We start from the raw sequence: 17,951 nt of genomic DNA, 5'->3' as shown, positions 1-17,951 counted from the left end.
CCAGCTGAAATGTCCCTTATTAGTCCATTTTTCCATTTTTAGACAGTTCAAGCAGAGGGGGTATAGCTCAGTGTTAGAGCATTTGACTGCAGATCAAGAGGTCCCAGATTCAAATCCTGGTGCCCCTTGGATCATGTTCTTTTGATGTGTATCTTGAGGGTTGGAGTAGTCCTTTTTAGATTATGTTACTCAATCTAAAATGTCCCCCATTCAATGGTTTTTCTCTCAGTCAGAGAGTTCATAACAGAGTTGGAAGTGCAATAGACTTGAAATCCATTCAATGGTTTTTCTCTCAGTCAGAGAGTTCATAACAGAGTTGTAAGTGTAATCAATCAAGGGGTCTCAGGTTCAACTCCTTTTGTCAACTTGAAATCAAATAGGTCTCAGGTACAATCCTATTGTCAACTTGAAATCAAATACTTTATGGGTATGTTTTCAATGCGAGAGAGTACTTTATTAGGTGATGTCCATCTCCAGCTGAAATGTCCCTTATTAGTCCATTTTTCCATTTTTTGACAGTTACAAGCAGAGGGGGTATAGCTCAGTGGTAGAGCATTTGACTGCAGATCAAGAGGTCCCAGATTCAAATCCTGGTGCCCCCTTGGATCATGTACTTTTGATGTGTATCTTGAGGGTTGGAGTAGTCCTTTTTAGATTATTTTACTAAATCTAACATGTCCCCCATTCGATGGTTTTTCTCTCAGTCAGAGAGTTTATAACAGAGTTGGACGTGCAATAGACTTCAGGTCAAAATGTCTCAGGTACAATCCTATTGTCAACTTGAAATCAAATACTTTATGGATATGTTTTCAAAGAGAGAGTGTTCTTGATTAGGTTATGTAGATCGCCAACAGAAAATGTCCCTTCCCTTATTATACAATTTCTCAGGATCAGGATTCAAATCCTGGTGCCCCTTAAATCAAGTACTTTCTAAGTGGATCTTGAGAGAGGAAGTGCTCCTTTTTAGGTTATCCTACTCAATCTATAATGTCCCTCATTAGATGGTTGTTCTCTCAGTCAGACAGTTCCTTGAAACAGAGGTGGAAGTGCAATACACTTCAGATCAAGAGGTCTCAGGCTCAACTCCTTTTGTCAACTTGAAATCAAATACTTTATGGGTATGTTTTCAATGTGAGAGAAATCAAATACTTTATGTTTTAGGTGATGTCCATCTCCAGCTGAAATGTCCCTTATTAGTCCATTTTTCCATTTTTCGACAGTTACAAGCAGAGGGGGTATAGCTCAGTGGTAGAGCATTTAACTGCAGATCAAGAGGTCCCAGATTCAAATCCTGGTGCTCCCTTGGATCATGTTATTTCGATGTGCATCTTGAGGGTTGGAGTAGTCCTTTTTAGATTATTATGTTACTAAATCTAAAATGTCCCCCATTCGATGGTTTCTCTCAGTCAGAGAGTTTATAACAGAGTTGGAAGTGCAATAGACTTCAGGTCAAAATGTCTCAGGTACAATCCTATTGTCAACTTGAAATCAAATACTTTATGGATATGTTTTCAAAGAGAGAGTGTTCTTGATTAGGTTATGTAGATCGCCAACAGAAAATGTCCCTTATTATACAATTTCTCAGGATCAAATCCTGGTGCCCCCTTAAATCAAGTACTTTCTAAGTGGATCTTGAGAGAGGAAGTGCTCCTTTTTAGGTTATACTACTCAATCTATAATGTCCCTCATTAGATGGTTTTTCTCTCAGTCAGAGAGTTTATAACAGAGAGTGTGGAAGTGCAATACTCCTTTTGTCACTTCAGATCAAGAGGTCTCAGGCTCAACTCCTTTTGTCAACTTGAAATCAAATACTTTATGGGTATGTTTTAAATGTGAGAGTGTACTTTATCCGGATATGAATATCTCCAGCTGAAATGTCCCTTATTAGACCATTTTTCCACCTTTTAGCTTCAAGCAGAGGGGGTATAGCTCAGTGGTAGAGCATTTGACTGCAGATCAAGAGGTCCCAGATTCAAATCCTGGTGCCCCCTTGGATCATGTACTTTTGATGTGTATCTTGAGGGTTGGAGTAGTCCTTTTTAGATTATTTTACTCAATCTAAAATGTCCCCCATTCGATGGTTTTTCTCTCAGTCAGAGAGTTCATAACAGAGTTGGAAGTGTAAGAGACTTCAGATCAAGGGTCTCAGGTTCAACTCCTTTTGTCAACTTGAAATCAAATACTTTATGGGTATGTTTTCAATGCGAGAGAGTACTTTATTAGGTGATGTCCATCTCCAGCTGAAATGTCCCTTATTAGTCCATTTTTCCATTTTTCGACAGTTACAAGCAGAGGGGGTATAGCTCAGTGGTAGAGCATTTGACTGCAGATCAAGAGGTCCCAGGTTCAAATCCTGGTGCCCCCTTGGATCATGTTCTTTCGATGTGCATCTTGAGGGTTGGAGTAGTCCTTTTTAGATTATGTTACTAAATCTAAAATGTCCCCCATTCAATGGTTTTTCTCTCAGTCAGAGAGTTTATAACAGAGTTGGAAGTGCAATAGACTTCAGGTCAAAATGTCTCAGGTACAATCCTTTTGTCAACTTGAAATCAAATACTTTATGGATATGTTTTCAAAGAGAGAGTGTTCTTGATTAGGTTATGTAGATCGCCAACAGAAAATGTCCCTTATTATACAATTTCTCAGGATCAAATCCTGGTGCCCCCTTAAATCAAGTACTTTCTAAGTGGATCTTGAGAGAGGAAGTGCTCCTTTTTAGGTTATCCTACTCAATCTATAATGTCCCTCATTAGATGGTTGTTCTCTCAGTCAGACAGTTCCTACCAGAGGTGGAAGTGCAATACACTTCAGATCAAGAGGTCTCAGGCTCAACTCCTTTTGTCAACTTGAAATCAAATACTTTATGGGTATGTTTTCAATGTGAGAGTGTACTTTATCCGTTTGATCAATCCATCTCCAGCTGAAATGTCCCTTATTAGACCATTTTTCCACCTTTAGACAGCTTCAAGCAGAGGGGGTATAGCTCAGTGGTAGAGCATTTGACTGCAGATCAAGAGGTCCCAGATTCAAATCCTGGTGCCCCCTTGGATCATGTACTTTTGATGTGTATCTTGAGGGTTGGAGTAGTCCTTTTTAGATTATTTTACTCAATCTAAAATGTCCCCCATTCGATGGTTTTTCTCTCAGTCAGAGAGTTCATAACAGAGTTGGAAGTGTAATAGACTTCAAATCAAGGGGTCTCAGGTTCAACTCCTTTTGTCAACTTGAAATCAAATACTTTATGGGTATGTTTTCAATGCGAGAGAGTACTTTATTAGGTGATGTCCATCTCCAGCTGAAATGTCCCTTATTAGTCCATTTTTCCATTTTTCGACAGTTACAAGCAGAGGGGGTATAGCTCAGTGGTAGAGCATTTGACTGCAGATCAAGAGGTCCCAGGTTCAAATCCTGGTGCCCCCTTGGATCATGATCTTTCGATGTGCATCTTGAGGGTTGGAGTAGTACTTTTTAGATTATGTTACTAAATCTAAAATGTCCCACATTCGATGGTTTTTCTCTCAGTCAGAGAGTTTATAACAGAGTTGGAAGTGCAATAGACTTCAAATCAAGAGGTCTCAGGTTCAACTCCTTTTGTCAACTTGAAATCAAATACTTTATGGGTATGTTTTCAATGATCAAGATGAGAGTCAACTTGTACTTTATTAGGTGATGTCCATCTCCAGCTGAAATGTCCCTTATTAGTCCATTTTTCCATTTTTTGACAGTTACAAGCAGAGGGTTATAGCTCAGTGGTAGAGCATTTGACTGCAGATCAAGAGGTCCCAGATTCAAATCCTGGTGCCCCCTTGGATCATGTACTTTTGATGTGTATCTTGAGGGTTGGAGTAGTCCTTTTTAGATTATGTAACTCAATCTAAAATGTCCCCCATTCGATGGTTTTTCTCTCAGTCAGAGAGTTTTAACAGAGACTTGGAAGTCAGGCAATTTTGACTTCAGATCAAGAGGTCTCAGGCTCAACTCCTTTTGTCAACTTGAAATCAAATACTTTATGGGTATGTTTTTCAATGTGAGAGACTCCTTTTGTACTTTATTAGGATATGATGTCCATCTCCAGCTGAAATGTCCCTTATTAGTCCATTTTTCCATTTTTCGACAGTTACAAGCAGAGGGGGTATAGCTCAGTGGTAGAGCATTTGACTGCAGATCAAGAGGTCCCAGATTCAAATCCTGGTGCCCCCTTGGATCATGTACTTTTGATGTGTATCTTGAGGGTTGGAGTAGTCCTTTTTAGATTATTTTACTCAATCTAAAATGTCACTCATTAGATGGTTGTTCTCTCAGTCAGACAGTTCCTACCAGAGGTGGAAGTGCAATAGACTTCAGATCAAGAGGTCTCAGGCTCAACTCCTTTTGTCAACTTGAAATCAAATACTTTATGGGTATGTTTTCAATGCGAGAGAGTACTTTATTAGGTGTCCCATCTCCAGCTGAAATGTCCCTTATTAGTCCATTTTTCCATTTTTCGACAGTTACAAGCAGAGGGGGTATAGCTCAGTGGTAGAGCATTTGACTGCAGATCAAGAGGTCCCAGATTCAAATCCTGGTGCTCCCTTGGATCATGTACTTTTGATGTGCATCTTGAGGGTTGGAGTAGTCCTTTTTAGATTATGTTACTAAATCTAAAATGTCCCCCATTCGATGGTTTTTCTCTCAGTCAGAGAGTTTATAACAGAGTTGGAAGTGCAATAGACTTCAGGTCAAAATGTCTCAGGTACAATCCTATTGTCAACTTGAAATCAAATACTTTATGGATATGTTTTCAAAGAGAGAGTGTTCTTGATTAGGTTATGTAGATCGCCAACAGAAAATGTCCCTTATTATACAATTTCTCAGGATCAAATCCTGGTGCCACCTTAAATCAAGTACTTTCTCGGTGGATCTTGAGAGAGGAAGTGCTCCTTTTTAGGTTATCCTACTCAATCTATAATGTCCCTCATTAGATGGTTGTTCTCTCAGTCAGACAGTTCCTACCAGAGGTGGAAGTGCAATACACTTCAGATCAAGAGGTCTCAGGCTCAACTCCTTTTGTCAACTTGAAATCAAATACTTTATGGGTATGTTTTAAATGTGAGAGTGTACTTTATCCGGATATGAATATCTCCAGCTGAAATGTCCCTTATTAGACCATTTTTCCACCTTTAGACAGCTTCAAGCAGAGGGGGTATAGCTCAGTGGTAGAGCATTTGACTGCAGATCAAGAGGTCCCAGATTCAAATCCTGGTGCCCCCTTGGATCATGTACTTTTGATGTGTATCTTGAGGGTTGGAGTAGTCCTTTTTAGATTATTTTACTCAATCTAAAATGTCCCCCATTCAATGGTTTTTCTCTCAGTCAGAGAGTTCATAACAGAGTTGGAAGTGTAATAGACTTCAAATCAAGGGGTCTCAGGTTCAACTCCTTTTGTCAACTTGAAATCAAATACTTTATGGGTATGTTTTCAATGCGAGAGAGTACTTTATTAGGTGATGTCCATCTCCAGCTGAAATGTCCCTTATTAGTCCATTTTTCCATTTTTCGACAGTTACAAGCAGAGGGGGTATAGCTCAGTGGTAGAGCATTTGACTGCAGATCAAGAGGTCCCAGTTGCAAATCCTGGTGCCCCCTTGGATCATGTTCTTTTGATGTGCATCTTGAGGGTTGGAGTAGTCCTTTTTAGATTATGTTACTAAATCTAAAATGTCCCCCATTCGATGGTTTTTCTCTCAGTCAGAGAGTTTATAACAGAGTTGGAAGTGCAATAGACTTCAAATCAAGGGGTCTCAGGTTCAACTCCTTTTGTCAACTTGAAATCAAATACTTTATGGGTATGTTTTCAGATGCGAGAGAGTACTTTATTAGGTGATGTCCATCTCCAGCTGAAATGTCCCTTATTAGTCCATTTTTCCATTTTTCGACAGTTACAAGCAGAGGGCTGAAATGTCCCTTATTAGTCCATTTTTCCATTTTTCGACAGTTACAAGCAGAGGGGAGGTTCAGTGGTAGAGCATTTAACTGCAGATCAAGAGGTCCCAGATTCAAATCCTGGTGCTCCCTTGGATCATGTACTTTTGATGTGCATCTTGAGGGTTGGAGTAGTCCTTTTTAGATTATGTTACTAAATCTAAAATGTCCCCCATTCGATGGTTTTTCTCTCAGTCAGAGAGTTTATAACAGAGTTGGAAGTGCAATAGACTTCAGGTCAAAATGTCTCAGGTACAATCCTATTGTCAACTTGAAATCAAATACTTTATGGATATGTTTTCAAAGAGAGAGTGTTCTTGATTAGGTTATGTAGATCGCCAACAGAAAATGTCCCTTATTATACAATTTCTCAGGATCAAATCCTGGTGCCCCCTTAAATCAAGTACTTTCTAAGTGGATCTTGAGAGAGGAAGTGCTCCTTTTTAGGTTATACTACTCAATCTATAATGTCCCTCATTAGATGGTTGTTCTCTCAGTCAGACAGTTCCTACCAGAGGTGGAAGTGCAATACACTTCAGATCAAGAGGTCTCAGGCTCAACTCCTTTTGTCAACTTGAAATCAAATACTTTATGGGTATGTTTTCAATGTAGTGTACTTATAGATATGTCCATCTCCAGCTGAAATGTCCCTTATTAGACCATTTTTCCACCTTTAGACTTTATAGCTAGTGGTAGAGCATGTCCATCTCCAGCTGAAATGTCCCTTATTAGTCCATTTTTCCAGTTTTTAGACAGCTTCAAGCAGGGGTTATAGCTCAGTGGTAGAGCATTTGACTGCAGATCAAGAGGTCCCAGATTCAAATCCTGGTGCCCCCTTGGATCATGTACTTTTGATGTGTATCTTGAGGGTTGGAGTAGTCCTTTTTAGATTATTTTACTCAATCTAAAATGTCCCCCATTCGATGGTTTTTCTCTCAGTCAGAGAGTTTATAACAGAGTTGGAAGTGCAATAGACTTCAGATCAAGAGGTCTCAGGTTCAACTCCTTTTGTCAACTTGAAATCAAATACTTTATGGGTATGTTTTCAATGTGAGAGAGTACTTTATTAGGTGATGTCCATCTCCAGCTGAAATGTCCCTTATTAGTCCATTTTTCCATTTTTAGACAGTTCAAGCAGAGGGGGTATAGCTCAGTGGTAGAGCATTTGACTGCAGATCAAGAGGTCCCAGATTCAAATCCTGGTGCCCCCTTGGATCATGTACTTTTGATGTGTATCTTGAGGGTTGGAGTAGTCCTTTTTAGATTATTTTACTCAATCTAAAATGTCCCCCATTCAATGGTTTTTCTCTCAGTCAGAGAGTTCATAACAGAGTTGGAAGTGTAATAGACTTCAAATCAAGGGGTCTCAGGTTCAACTCCTTTTGTCAACTTGAAATCAAATACTTTATGGGTATGTTTTCAATGCGAGAGAGTACTTTATTAGGTGATGTCCATCTCCAGCTGAAATGTCCCTTATTAGTCCATTTTTCCATTTTTCGACAGTTACAAGCAGAGGGGGTATAGCTCAGTGGTAGAGCATTTGACTGCAGATCAAGAGTCCCAGATTCAAATCCTGGTGCCCCCTTGGATCATGTTCTTTTTATGTGCATCTTGAGGGTTGGAGTAGTCCTTTTTAGATTATGTTACTAAATCTAAAATGTCCCCCATTCGATGGTTTTTCTCTCAGTCAGAGAGTTTATAACAGAGTTGGAAGTGCAATAGACTTCAGGTCAAAATGTCTCAGGTACAAATCCTTTTGTCAACTTGAAATCAAATACTTTATGGATATGTTTTCAAAGAGAGAGTGTTCTTGATTAGGTTATGTAGATCGCCAACAGAAAATGTCCCTTATTATACAATTTCTCAGGATCAAATCCTGGTGCCACTTTAAATCAAGTACTTTCTCAGTGGATCTTGAGAGAGGAAGTGCTCCTTTTTAGGTTATCCTACTCAATCTATAATGTCCCTCATTAGATGGTTGTTCTCTCAGTCAGACAGTTCCTACCAGAGGTGGAAGTGCAATACACTTCAGATCAAGAGGTCTCAGGCTCAACTCCTTTTCAACTTGAAATCAAATACTTTATGGGTATGTTTTCAATGTGAGAGTGTACTTTATTAGATATGAATCCATCTCCAGCTGAAATGTCCCTTATTAGACCATTTTTCCACCTTTAGACACAGCTTCAAGCAGAGCAGGGGTATAGCTCAGTGGTAGAGCATTTGACTGCAGATCAAGAGGTCCCAGATTCAAATCCTGGTGCCCCCTTGGATCATGTACTTTTGATGTGTATCTTGAGGGTTGGAGTAGTCCTTTTTAGATTATTTTACTCAATCTAAAATGTCCCCCATTCAATGGTTTTTCTCTCAGTCAGAGAGTTCATAACAGAGTTGGAAGTGTAATAGACTTCAGATCAAGGGGTCTCAGGTTCAACTCCTTTTGTCAACTTGAAATCAAATACTTTATGGGTATGTTTTCAATGCGAGAGAGTACTTTATTAGGTGATGTCCATCTCCAGCTGAAATGTCCCTTATTAGTCCATTTTTCCATTTTTCGACAGTTACAAGCAGAGGGGGTATAGCTCAGTGGTAGAGCATTTGACTGCAGATCAAGAGGTCCCAGATTCAAATCCTGGTGCCCCCTTGGATCATGTTCTTTCGATGTGCATCTTGAGGGTTGGAGTAGTCCTTTTTAGATTATGTTACTAAATCTAACATGTCCCCCATTCGATGGTTTTTCTCTCAGTCAGAGAGTTTATAACAGAGTTGGAAGTGCAATAGACTTCAGGTCAAAATGTCTCAGGTACAATCCTATTGTCAACTTGAAATCAAATACTTTATGGATATGTTTTCAAAGAGAGAGTGTTCTTGATTAGGTTATGTAGATCGCCAACAGAAAATGTCCCTTATTATACAATTTCTCAGGATCAAATCCTGGTGCCACCTTAAATCAAGTACTTTCTCGGTGGATCTTGAGAGAGGAAGTGCTCCTTTTTAGGTTATCCTACTCAATCTATAATGTCCCTCATTAGATGGTTGTTCTCTCAGTCAGACAGTTCCTACCAGAGGTGGAAGTGCAATACACTTCAGATCAAGAGGTCTCAGGCTCAACTCCTTTTGTCAACTTGAAATCAAATACTTTATGGGTATGTTATCAATGTGAGAGTGTACTTTATCAGAACATGAACATCTCCAGCTGAAATGTCCCTTATTAGACCATTTTTCCACCTTTAGACAGCTTCAAGCAGAGGGGGTATAGCTCAGTGGTAGAGCATTTGACTGCAGATCAAGAGGTCCCAGATTCAAATCCTGGTGCCCCCTTGGATCATGTACTTTTGATGTGTATCTTGAGGGTTGGAGTAGTCCTTTTTAGATTATTTTACTCAATCTAAAATGTCCCCCATTCAATGGTTTTTCTCTCAGTCAGAGAGTTCATAACAGAGTTGGAAGTGTAATAGACTTCAAATCAAGGGGTCTCAGGTTCAACTCCTTTTGTCAACTTGAAATCAAATACTTTATGGGTATGTTTTCAATGCGAGAGAGTACTTTATTAGGTGATGTCCATCTCCAGCTGAAATGTCCCTTATTAGTCCATTTTTCCATTTTTCGACAGTTACAAGCAGAGGGGGTATAGCTCAGTGGTAGAGCATTTAACTGCAGATCAAGAGGTCCCAGATTCAAATCCTGGTGCTCCCTTGGATCATGTACTTTTGATGTGCATCTTGAGGGTTGGAGTAGTCCTTTTTAGATTATGTTACTAAATCTAAAATGTCCCCCATTCGATGGTTTTTCTCTCAGTCAGAGAGTTTATAACAGAGTTGGAAGTGCAATAGACTTCAGGTCAAAATGTCTCAGGTCAACTCCTTTTGTCAACTTGAAATCAAATACTTTATGGGTATGTTTTCAAATGAGAGAGTGTACTTTTAGGTGATGTCCATCTCCAGCTGAAATGTCCCTTACAATCAAGAGGTCCAGATTCAAATCCTGGTGCCCCTTTGGATCATGTACTTTTGATGTGGATCTTGAGGGTTGAGGAAGTAGTCCTTTTTTTATTTACTCAATCTAAAATGTCCCCATTAGATGGTTTTTCTCTCAGTTGGAAGTGCAATAGAAATCTTGAAATCAAATACTTTATGGGTATGTTTTCAATGCGAGAGAGTACTTTATTAGGTGATGTCCATCTCCAGCTGAAATGTCCCTTATTAGTCCATTTTTCCATTTTTTGACAGTTACAAGCAGAGGGGTTATAGCTCAGTGGTAGAGCATTTGACTGCAGATCAAGAGGTCCCAGATTCAAATCCTGGTGCTCATCTTGGATCATGTACTTTTGATGTGTATCTTGAGGGTTGGAGTATTCCTTTTTAGATTATGTAACTCAATCTAAAATGTCCCTCATTCGATGGTTTTTCTCTCAGTCAGAGAGTTTATCAGAGTTGGAAGTGCAATCTCTTCAGGTTCAGGTACAATCCTTTTGTCAACTTGAAATCAAATACTTTATGGATATGTTTTCAAAGAGAGAGTGTTCTTGATTAGGTTATGTAGATCGCCAACAGAAAATGTCCCTTATTATACAATTTCTCAGGATCAAATCCTGGTGCCCCCTTAAATCAAGTACTTTCTAAGTGGATCTTGAGAGAGGAAGTGCTCCTTTTTAGGTTATCCTACTCAATCTATAATGTCCCTCATTACATGGTTGTTCTCTCAGTCAGACAGTTCATACCAGAGGTGGAAGTGCAATAGACTTCAGATCAAGAGGTCTCAGGCTCAACTCCTTTTGTCAACTTGAAATCAAATACTTTATGGGTATGTTTTCAATGTGAGAGTGTACTTTATCCGGATATGAATATCTCCAGCTGAAATGTCCCTTATTAGACCATTTTTCCACCTTTAGACAGCTTCAAGCAGAGGGGGTATAGCTCAGTGGTAGAGCATTTGACTGCAGATCAAGAGGTCCCAGATTCAAATCCTGGTGCCCCCTTGGATCATGTACTTTTGATGTGTATCTTGAGGGTTGGAGTAGTCCTTTTTAGATTATTTTACTCAATCTAAAATGTCCCCCATTCGATGGTTTTTCTCTCAGTCAGAGAGTTCATAACAGAGTTGGAAGTGTAATAGACTTCAGATCAAGAGGTCTCAGGTTCAACTCCTTTTGTCAACTTGAAATCAAATACTTTATGGGTATGTTTTCAATGCGAGAGAGTACTTTATTAGGTGATGTCCATCTCCAGCTGAAATGTCCCTTATTAGTCCATTTTTCCATTTTTCGACAGTTACAAGCAGAGGGGGTATAGCTCAGTGGTAGAGCATTTGACTGCAGATCAAGAGGTCCCAGATGCAAATCCTGGTGCCCCTGGGATCATGTTCTTTTGATGTGCATCTTGAGGGTTGGAGTAGTCCTTTTTAGATTATGTTACTAAGTCTAAAATGTCCCCCATTTGATGGTTTTTCTCTCAGTCAGAGAGTTTATAACAGAGTTGGAAGTGCAATAGACTTCAGATCAAAGGGGTCTCAGGTACAATCCTATTGTCAACTTGAAATCAAATACTTTATGGATATGTTTTCAATGAGAGAGTGTTCTTTATTAGGTTATGTCCATCTCCAACTGAAAATGTCCCTTATTAGTCCATTTTTCCAGACAGCCACCTTAAATCAAGTATGGGTATAGCTCAGTGCTCCTTTTTGGTAGAGCATTTCTATAACTCTCAGATCAGAGAGTTCCCAGTGGAATCCTGGTGCAACTTGATCATGTGTCTTTTGAAATCATTTTGAGGGTGGAGTAGTCCTTTTAGATTATGAATATCTCCAGCTGAAATGTCCCCTTATTCATTTTTCTCACCTTTCAGCTTCAGAGAGTTTATAACAGAGTTGGAAGTGCAATAGACTTCAGGTCAAAATGTCTCAGGTACTCCTTTTGTCAACTTGAAATCAAATACTTTATGGATATGTTTTCAAAGAGAGAGTGTTCTTGATTAGGTTATGTAGATCGCCAACAGAAAATGTCCCTTATTATACAATTTCTCAGGATCAAATCCTGGTGTCCCCCCTTAAATCAAGTACTTTCTAGTGGTGGATCTTGAGAGAGGAAGTGCTCTTAAATCAAGTATGTGGATCTTGAGGTGGAAGTATCCTTTTTACTTAATACTCAATCTAAAATGTCCCTCATTAGATGGTTTTCTCTCAGTCAGACAGTTCCTACCAAGAGGTGGAAGTGCAATACACTTCAGATCAAGAGGTCTCAGGCTCAACTCCTTTTGTCAACTTGAAATCAAATACTTTATGGGTATGTTATCAATGTGAGAGTGTACTTTATCCGGATAGGTGATGTCCATCTCCAGCTGAAATGTCCCTTATTAGACCATTTTTTCCACTTTTAGACAGCTTCAAGCAGAGGGGGTATAGCTAATTGGTAGAGCATTTGACTGCAGATCAAGAGGTCCAAGATTCAAATCCTGGTGCCCACTTGGATCATGTACTTTTGATGTGTATCTTGAGGGTTGGAGTAGTCCTTTTTAGATTATTTTACTCAATCTAAAATGTCCCCCATTCGATGGTTTTTCTCTCAGTCAGAGAGTTTATAACAGAGTTGGAAGTGCAATAGACTTCAGATCAAGGGTTCTCAGGTTCAACTCCTTTTGTCAACTTGAAATCAAATACTTTATGGGTATGTTTTCAGAGAGAGTGTACTTTATTAGGTATGTCCATCTCCATTTTTCCATTTTTATTACAAGCAGAGGGGTATAGCTCAGTGGTAAATGTCCCTGGTGCCCCCTTAAATCAGTATTAGTGTGGATCTTTTTTCCACAGAGAGTTTATTTTAGACTTTGACAACTTCAAGCAGAGTGGGATATATAGCTCAGTGGTAGAGCATTTGACTGCAGATCAAGAGGTCCCAGATTCAAATCCTGGTGCCCCCTTGGATCATGTACTTTTGATGTGTATCTTGAGGGTTGGAGTAGTCCTTTTTAGATTATTTTACTCAATCTAAAATGTCCCCCATTCGATGGTTTTTCTCTCAGTCAGAAGTTTATAACAGAGTTGGAAGTGCAATAGACTTCAGATCAAAGGTCTCATCAACTCCTTTTGTCAACTTGAAATCAAATACTTTATGGGTATGTTTTCAAAGAGAGTGTCTTTAAATGTCCATCTCCAGCTGAAATGTCCCTTATTAGACCATTTTTCATGTTCGACAGTTCAAGTAAAGGTATAGCTCAAGTAGTGCATTTGACTGCAGATCAACTCCAGATTCAAATCCTGGTGCCCCTTGGATCATGTACTTTTGATGTGTATCTTGAGAAAGTAGTCCTTTTTAGATTATTTACTACTCAATCTAAAATGTCCCCCATTAGATGGTTTTTCTCTCAGTCAGAGAGTTTATCCAGAGTTGGAAGTGCAATAGACTTCAGATCAAAGGTCTCAGGCTCAACTCCTTTTGTCAACTTGAAATCAAATACTTTATGGGTATGTTTTCAATGCGAGAGAGTACTTTATCCGGGTGATGTCCATCTCCAGCTGAAATGTCCCTTATTAGTCCATGACAGTTACAAGAGAGGGGTATAGCTCAGTGGTAGAGCATTTGACAGCAGATCAAGAGGTCCCAGGTTCAAAGCCTGGTGACCCCTTGGATCATGTACTTTTGATGTGTATCTTGAGGGTTGGAGTAGTCCTTTTTAGATTATTTTACTCAATCTAAAATGTCCCTCATTAGATGGTTGTTCTCTCAGTCAGACAGTTCCTACCAGAGGTGGAAGTGCAATAGACTTCAGATCAAGAGGTCTCAGGCTCAACTCCTTTTGTCAACTTGAAATCAAATACTTTATGGGTATGTTTTCAATGAGAGAGAGTACTTTATTAGGTATGTCCATCTCCAGCTGAAATGTCCCTTATTATCCATTTTTCCATTTTTAGAGGATTACAAGCAGAGGGGGTATAGCTCAGTGGTAGAGCATTTGACTGCAGATCAAGAGGTCCCAGATTCAAATCCTGGTGCCCCCTTGGATCATCTTTTGATGTGATCTTGAGGGTTGGAGTAGTCCTTTTTAGATTATTTTACTCAATCTAAAATGTCCCCCATTAGATGGTTTTTCTCTCAGTCAGAGTTTATAACAGAGTGGAAGTGCAATAGACTTCAGATCAAAAGGTCTCAGGTCAACTCCTTTTGTCAACTTGAAATCAAATACTTTATGGATATGTTTTCAAATGAGAGAGTTCTTTTAGGTTATGTAGATCTCCAGCTGAAATGTCCCTTATTATACAATTTTTCAAATCCTGGTGCCATTTTTGAGAGAGGGGAAGTATAGCTTTTAGAGCATTTTTACTGCAGATCTGTTTTTTGATTATGTTACTCCCTTATGATCCCCCATTAGATGGTTGTTCTCTCAGTCAGACAGTTCATACCAACAAGTTTTAAAAGTAGGAAATCTTCAATCCCATCTTGAGGGTTCAGTCCTTTTTAGATTATGTTACTCAATCTAAATGGATCAGTCAGAGAGTTTATAACAGAGTTGAATGCAATAGACTTCAGCAAAATGTCTCAGGCTCAACTCCTTTTGTCAACTTGAAATCAAATACTTTATGGTATGTTTTCAAAGAGAGTACTTTATTAGGTGATGTATCTCCAGCTGAAATGTCCCTTTTAGACCATTTTTCCTGACAGTTCAAGCAGAGGGGGTATAGCTCAGTGGTAGAGCATTTGACTGCAGATCAAGAGGTCCCAGATTCAAATCCTGGTGCCCCCTTGGATCATGTACTTTTGATGTGTATCTTGAGGGTTGGAGTAGTCCTTTTTAGATTATTTTACTCAATCTAAAATGTCCCCCATTCAATGGTTGTTCTCTCAGTCAGACAGTTCCTACCAGAGGTGGAAGTGCAATACACTTCAGATCAAGAGGTCTCAGGCTCAACTCCTTTTGTCAACTTGAAATCAAATACTTTATGGGTATGTTTTCAATGCGAGAGAGTACTTTATTAGGTGATGTCCATCTCCAGCTGAAATGTCCCTTATTAGTCCATTTTTCCATTTTTCGACAGTTACAAGCAGAGGGGGTATAGCTCAGTGGTAGAGCATTTGACTGCAGATCAAGAGGTCCCAGATTCAAATCCTGGTGCCCCCTTGGATCATGTACTTTTGATGTGCATCTTGAGGGTTGGAGTAGTCCTTTTTAGATTATGTTACTAAATCTAAAATGTCCCCCATTCGATGGTTTTTCTCTCAGTCAGAGAGTTTATAACAGAGTTGGAAGTGCAATAGACTTCAGGTCAAAACGTCTCAGGTACAAATCCTTTTGTCAACTTGAAATCAAATACTTTATGGATATGTTTTCAAAGAGAGAGTGTTCTTGATTAGGTTATGTAGATCGCCAACAGAAAATGTCCCTTATTATACAATTTCTCAGGATCAAATCCTGGTGCCCCCTTAAATCAAGTACTTTCTAAGTGGATCTTGAGAGAGGAAGTGCTCCTTTTTAGGTTATCCTACTCAATCTATAATGTCCCTCATTAGATGGTTTTTCTCTCAGTCAGAGAGTTTATAACAGAGTTGGAAGTGCAATAGACTTCAGATCAAGAGGTCTCAGGCTCAACTCCTTTTGTCAACTTGAAATCAAATACTTTATGGGTATGTTTTCAATGTGAGAGTGTACTTTATAGGTGATGTCCATCTCCAGCTGAAATGTCCCTTATTAGACCATTTTTCCACCTTTAGACAGCTTCAAGCAGAGGGGGTATAGCTCAGTGGTAGAGCATTTGACTGCAGATCAAGAGGTCCCAGATTCAAATCCTGGTGCCCCCTTGGATCATGTACTTTTGATGTGTATCTTGAGGGTTGGAGTAGTCCTTTTTAGATTATTTTACTCAATCTAAAATGTCCCCCATTCGATGGTTTTTCTCTCAGTCAGAGAGTTTATAACAGAGTGGAAGTGTAATAGACTTCAAATCAAGGGTCTCAGGTTCAACTCTCTTTTGCTCAACTTGAAATCAAATACTTTATGGGTATTTCAGGTCTCCTTTCCAGCTGTTCCTCCAGCTGAAATGTCCCTTATTAGTCCATTTTTCCATTTTTCGACAGTTCAGAGCTCAGTGGGGACTGCAGATCTCAGGTTCACTGCAGATCTTTTGGTCTTGTCCTTGAAATCAAATACTTTTATTGTATCTTCATTGGACAGAGTATTAGTGGATGATGTCTATAATGTCCCTCATTAGATGGTTTTCTCTCAGTCAGAGAGTTTATAACAGAGTTGGAAGTGCAATAGACTTCAGATCAAAATGTCTCAGGTCAACTCCTTTTGTCAACTTGAAATCAAATACTTTATGGTATGTTTTCAGAGAGTACTTTATCTTGATCCATCTCAGTGAAATGTCCCTTATTAGACCATTTTTCCAGACAGTTCAAGCAGAGGGGTCCCTCAGTGGTAGAGCATTTGACTGCAGATCAAAGGTCCCAGATTCAAATCCTGGTGCCCCTTTGGATCATGTACTTTTGATGTGGATCTTGAGGGTTGGAGTGTCCTTTTTAGATTATTTTACTCAATCTATAATGTCCCTCATTAGATGGTTTTTCTCTCAGTCAGAGAGTTTATAACAGAGTTGGAAGTGCAATAGACTTCAGATCAAGAGGTCTCAGGCTCAACTCCTTTTGTCAACTTGAAATCAAATACTTTATGGGTATGTTTTAAATGTGAGAGTGTACTTTATTAGGTGATGTCCATCTCCAGCTGAAATGTCCCTTATTAGTCCATTTTTCCACCTTTGGACAGTTACAAAAAGATGGGCTAGAGCTCAGTGGTAGAGCTTTTGACAGCAGATCAAGAGGTCCCAGGTTCAAATCCTGGTGCCCCTTGGATCATTCTTTTGAATCTTGAGGGAGGAGTAGTCCTTTTTAGATTATTACTCAATCTAAAATGTCCCCATTAGATGGTTTTTCTCTCAGTCAGACAGTTTATAACAGAGTGGAAGTGCAATAGACTTCAGATCAAGAGGTCTCAGGCTCAACTCCTTTTGTCAACTTGAAATCAAATACTTTATGGGTATGTTTTCAATGTGAGAGTGTACTTTATCATTAATATGAATATCTCCAGCTGAAATGTTTTATTAGACCATTTTTCCATATGAATTCTTAGCATTATCTCCCTGAAATGCTTTTAGACCATTTTTCCACCTTTAGACAGCTTCAGAGGGGTATAGCTCAGTGGTAGAGCATTTGACTGCAGATCAAGAGGTCCCAGATTCAAATCCTGGTGCCCCCTTGGATCATGTACTTTTGATGTGTATCTTGAGGGTTGGAGTAGTCCTTTTTAGATTATTTTACTCAATCTAAAATGTCCCCCATTCAATGGTTTTTCTCTCAGTCAGAGAGTTCATAACAGAGTTGGAAGTGTAATAGACTTCAAATCAAGGGGTCTCAGGTTCAACTCCTTTTGTCAACTTGAAATCAAATACTTTATGGGTATGTTTTCAATGCGAGAGAGTACTTTATTAGGTGATGTCCATCTCCAGCTGAAATGTCCCTTATTAGTCCATTTTTCCATTTTTCGACAGTTACAAGCAGATTGTCCTTTGTTTTCCAAGTCTTATGTTTAGGAAACCAGATGGAGAAGGGTTCGCCAGCTTCAGCTGGAATGTCAGTTTGTGTGATGAGTGATGGAAGTAAGAGAATGTATGGTGTAATCATAGAACAGAGGCCATAAGTCTCTAAGTCTGAATGCCCCACAGCAATAAGACAGGAACCTGAACCAGTACGAGAGGTTCCACATCTGATGATCCAAGGGGACCAGAAGGACCTCTCCCAGTGATACCAGGAGATCTAGTGTACGTTCGAGTGTTCCGAAGGAAGTGGGATCAGCCGAGGAGAGAAGGACACAACCATACAGAGATGAGGACGCAGAGGATGCTGATTCACCAGGCAGGAGCCCGGAGGGAGCAGGAGCAGCGGAAACGATCAAAGTGCCGGGGAGGAATCAAGAAAATGGCAGACCAGATACAAGCCAAGATACAACGAG

The 17,951-nt window shown here is 39.5% G+C and overlaps 27 non-coding genes across 27 annotated transcripts; all 27 read left to right on the top strand.

Moving 5' to 3' along the window:
* Positions 1-56: 56 nt before the first annotated feature.
* Positions 57-128, top strand: trnac-gca (transfer RNA cysteine (anticodon GCA)). The gene has a single exon. It is a non-coding gene; the product is annotated as a tRNA-Cys (tRNA).
* Positions 129-530: 402 nt separating this feature from the next.
* trnac-gca (transfer RNA cysteine (anticodon GCA)) lies at positions 531-602 on the top strand. Its single transcript has one exon. It is a non-coding gene; the product is annotated as a tRNA-Cys (tRNA).
* Positions 603-1,231: 629 nt separating this feature from the next.
* trnac-gca (transfer RNA cysteine (anticodon GCA)) lies at positions 1,232-1,303 on the top strand. The gene has a single exon. It is a non-coding gene; the product is annotated as a tRNA-Cys (tRNA).
* A 616-nt stretch (positions 1,304-1,919) lies between these two features.
* Positions 1,920-1,991, top strand: trnac-gca (transfer RNA cysteine (anticodon GCA)). Its single transcript has one exon. It is a non-coding gene; the product is annotated as a tRNA-Cys (tRNA).
* A 302-nt stretch (positions 1,992-2,293) lies between these two features.
* trnac-gca (transfer RNA cysteine (anticodon GCA)) lies at positions 2,294-2,365 on the top strand. Its single transcript has one exon. It is a non-coding gene; the product is annotated as a tRNA-Cys (tRNA).
* A 608-nt stretch (positions 2,366-2,973) lies between these two features.
* trnac-gca (transfer RNA cysteine (anticodon GCA)) lies at positions 2,974-3,045 on the top strand. The gene has a single exon. It is a non-coding gene; the product is annotated as a tRNA-Cys (tRNA).
* Positions 3,046-3,348: 303 nt separating this feature from the next.
* Positions 3,349-3,420, top strand: trnac-gca (transfer RNA cysteine (anticodon GCA)). Its single transcript has one exon. It is a non-coding gene; the product is annotated as a tRNA-Cys (tRNA).
* A 315-nt stretch (positions 3,421-3,735) lies between these two features.
* On the top strand, positions 3,736-3,807 carry trnac-gca (transfer RNA cysteine (anticodon GCA)). The gene has a single exon. It is a non-coding gene; the product is annotated as a tRNA-Cys (tRNA).
* A 321-nt stretch (positions 3,808-4,128) lies between these two features.
* Positions 4,129-4,200, top strand: trnac-gca (transfer RNA cysteine (anticodon GCA)). The gene has a single exon. It is a non-coding gene; the product is annotated as a tRNA-Cys (tRNA).
* A 301-nt stretch (positions 4,201-4,501) lies between these two features.
* trnac-gca (transfer RNA cysteine (anticodon GCA)) lies at positions 4,502-4,573 on the top strand. Its single transcript has one exon. It is a non-coding gene; the product is annotated as a tRNA-Cys (tRNA).
* Positions 4,574-5,178: 605 nt separating this feature from the next.
* On the top strand, positions 5,179-5,250 carry trnac-gca (transfer RNA cysteine (anticodon GCA)). The gene has a single exon. It is a non-coding gene; the product is annotated as a tRNA-Cys (tRNA).
* Positions 5,251-5,553: 303 nt separating this feature from the next.
* trnac-gca (transfer RNA cysteine (anticodon GCA)) lies at positions 5,554-5,625 on the top strand. Its single transcript has one exon. It is a non-coding gene; the product is annotated as a tRNA-Cys (tRNA).
* Positions 5,626-6,726: 1,101 nt separating this feature from the next.
* Positions 6,727-6,798, top strand: trnac-gca (transfer RNA cysteine (anticodon GCA)). The gene has a single exon. It is a non-coding gene; the product is annotated as a tRNA-Cys (tRNA).
* A 302-nt stretch (positions 6,799-7,100) lies between these two features.
* On the top strand, positions 7,101-7,172 carry trnac-gca (transfer RNA cysteine (anticodon GCA)). The gene has a single exon. It is a non-coding gene; the product is annotated as a tRNA-Cys (tRNA).
* Positions 7,173-7,475: 303 nt separating this feature from the next.
* On the top strand, positions 7,476-7,546 carry trnac-gca (transfer RNA cysteine (anticodon GCA)). Its single transcript has one exon. It is a non-coding gene; the product is annotated as a tRNA-Cys (tRNA).
* A 609-nt stretch (positions 7,547-8,155) lies between these two features.
* trnac-gca (transfer RNA cysteine (anticodon GCA)) lies at positions 8,156-8,227 on the top strand. Its single transcript has one exon. It is a non-coding gene; the product is annotated as a tRNA-Cys (tRNA).
* Positions 8,228-8,530: 303 nt separating this feature from the next.
* Positions 8,531-8,602, top strand: trnac-gca (transfer RNA cysteine (anticodon GCA)). Its single transcript has one exon. It is a non-coding gene; the product is annotated as a tRNA-Cys (tRNA).
* Positions 8,603-9,207: 605 nt separating this feature from the next.
* On the top strand, positions 9,208-9,279 carry trnac-gca (transfer RNA cysteine (anticodon GCA)). The gene has a single exon. It is a non-coding gene; the product is annotated as a tRNA-Cys (tRNA).
* Positions 9,280-9,582: 303 nt separating this feature from the next.
* trnac-gca (transfer RNA cysteine (anticodon GCA)) lies at positions 9,583-9,654 on the top strand. The gene has a single exon. It is a non-coding gene; the product is annotated as a tRNA-Cys (tRNA).
* A 1,210-nt stretch (positions 9,655-10,864) lies between these two features.
* trnac-gca (transfer RNA cysteine (anticodon GCA)) lies at positions 10,865-10,936 on the top strand. The gene has a single exon. It is a non-coding gene; the product is annotated as a tRNA-Cys (tRNA).
* Positions 10,937-11,239: 303 nt separating this feature from the next.
* Positions 11,240-11,311, top strand: trnac-gca (transfer RNA cysteine (anticodon GCA)). The gene has a single exon. It is a non-coding gene; the product is annotated as a tRNA-Cys (tRNA).
* A 2,194-nt stretch (positions 11,312-13,505) lies between these two features.
* On the top strand, positions 13,506-13,578 carry trnac-gca (transfer RNA cysteine (anticodon GCA)). The gene has a single exon. It is a non-coding gene; the product is annotated as a tRNA-Cys (tRNA).
* Positions 13,579-13,878: 300 nt separating this feature from the next.
* trnac-gca (transfer RNA cysteine (anticodon GCA)) lies at positions 13,879-13,950 on the top strand. The gene has a single exon. It is a non-coding gene; the product is annotated as a tRNA-Cys (tRNA).
* A 671-nt stretch (positions 13,951-14,621) lies between these two features.
* trnac-gca (transfer RNA cysteine (anticodon GCA)) lies at positions 14,622-14,693 on the top strand. The gene has a single exon. It is a non-coding gene; the product is annotated as a tRNA-Cys (tRNA).
* Positions 14,694-14,996: 303 nt separating this feature from the next.
* trnac-gca (transfer RNA cysteine (anticodon GCA)) lies at positions 14,997-15,068 on the top strand. The gene has a single exon. It is a non-coding gene; the product is annotated as a tRNA-Cys (tRNA).
* Positions 15,069-15,673: 605 nt separating this feature from the next.
* On the top strand, positions 15,674-15,745 carry trnac-gca (transfer RNA cysteine (anticodon GCA)). Its single transcript has one exon. It is a non-coding gene; the product is annotated as a tRNA-Cys (tRNA).
* Positions 15,746-17,126: 1,381 nt separating this feature from the next.
* trnac-gca (transfer RNA cysteine (anticodon GCA)) lies at positions 17,127-17,198 on the top strand. The gene has a single exon. It is a non-coding gene; the product is annotated as a tRNA-Cys (tRNA).
* Positions 17,199-17,951: the final 753 nt, after the last annotated feature.

This window comes from Oncorhynchus masou, unplaced genomic scaffold (assembly GCF_036934945.1).
Source record: "Oncorhynchus masou masou isolate Uvic2021 unplaced genomic scaffold, UVic_Omas_1.1 unplaced_scaffold_12___fragment_4___debris, whole genome shotgun sequence".
Lineage (NCBI taxonomy): Eukaryota > Metazoa > Chordata > Actinopteri > Salmoniformes > Salmonidae > Oncorhynchus > Oncorhynchus masou.
This window is presented reverse-complemented; position numbering and strand designations above follow the sequence as displayed.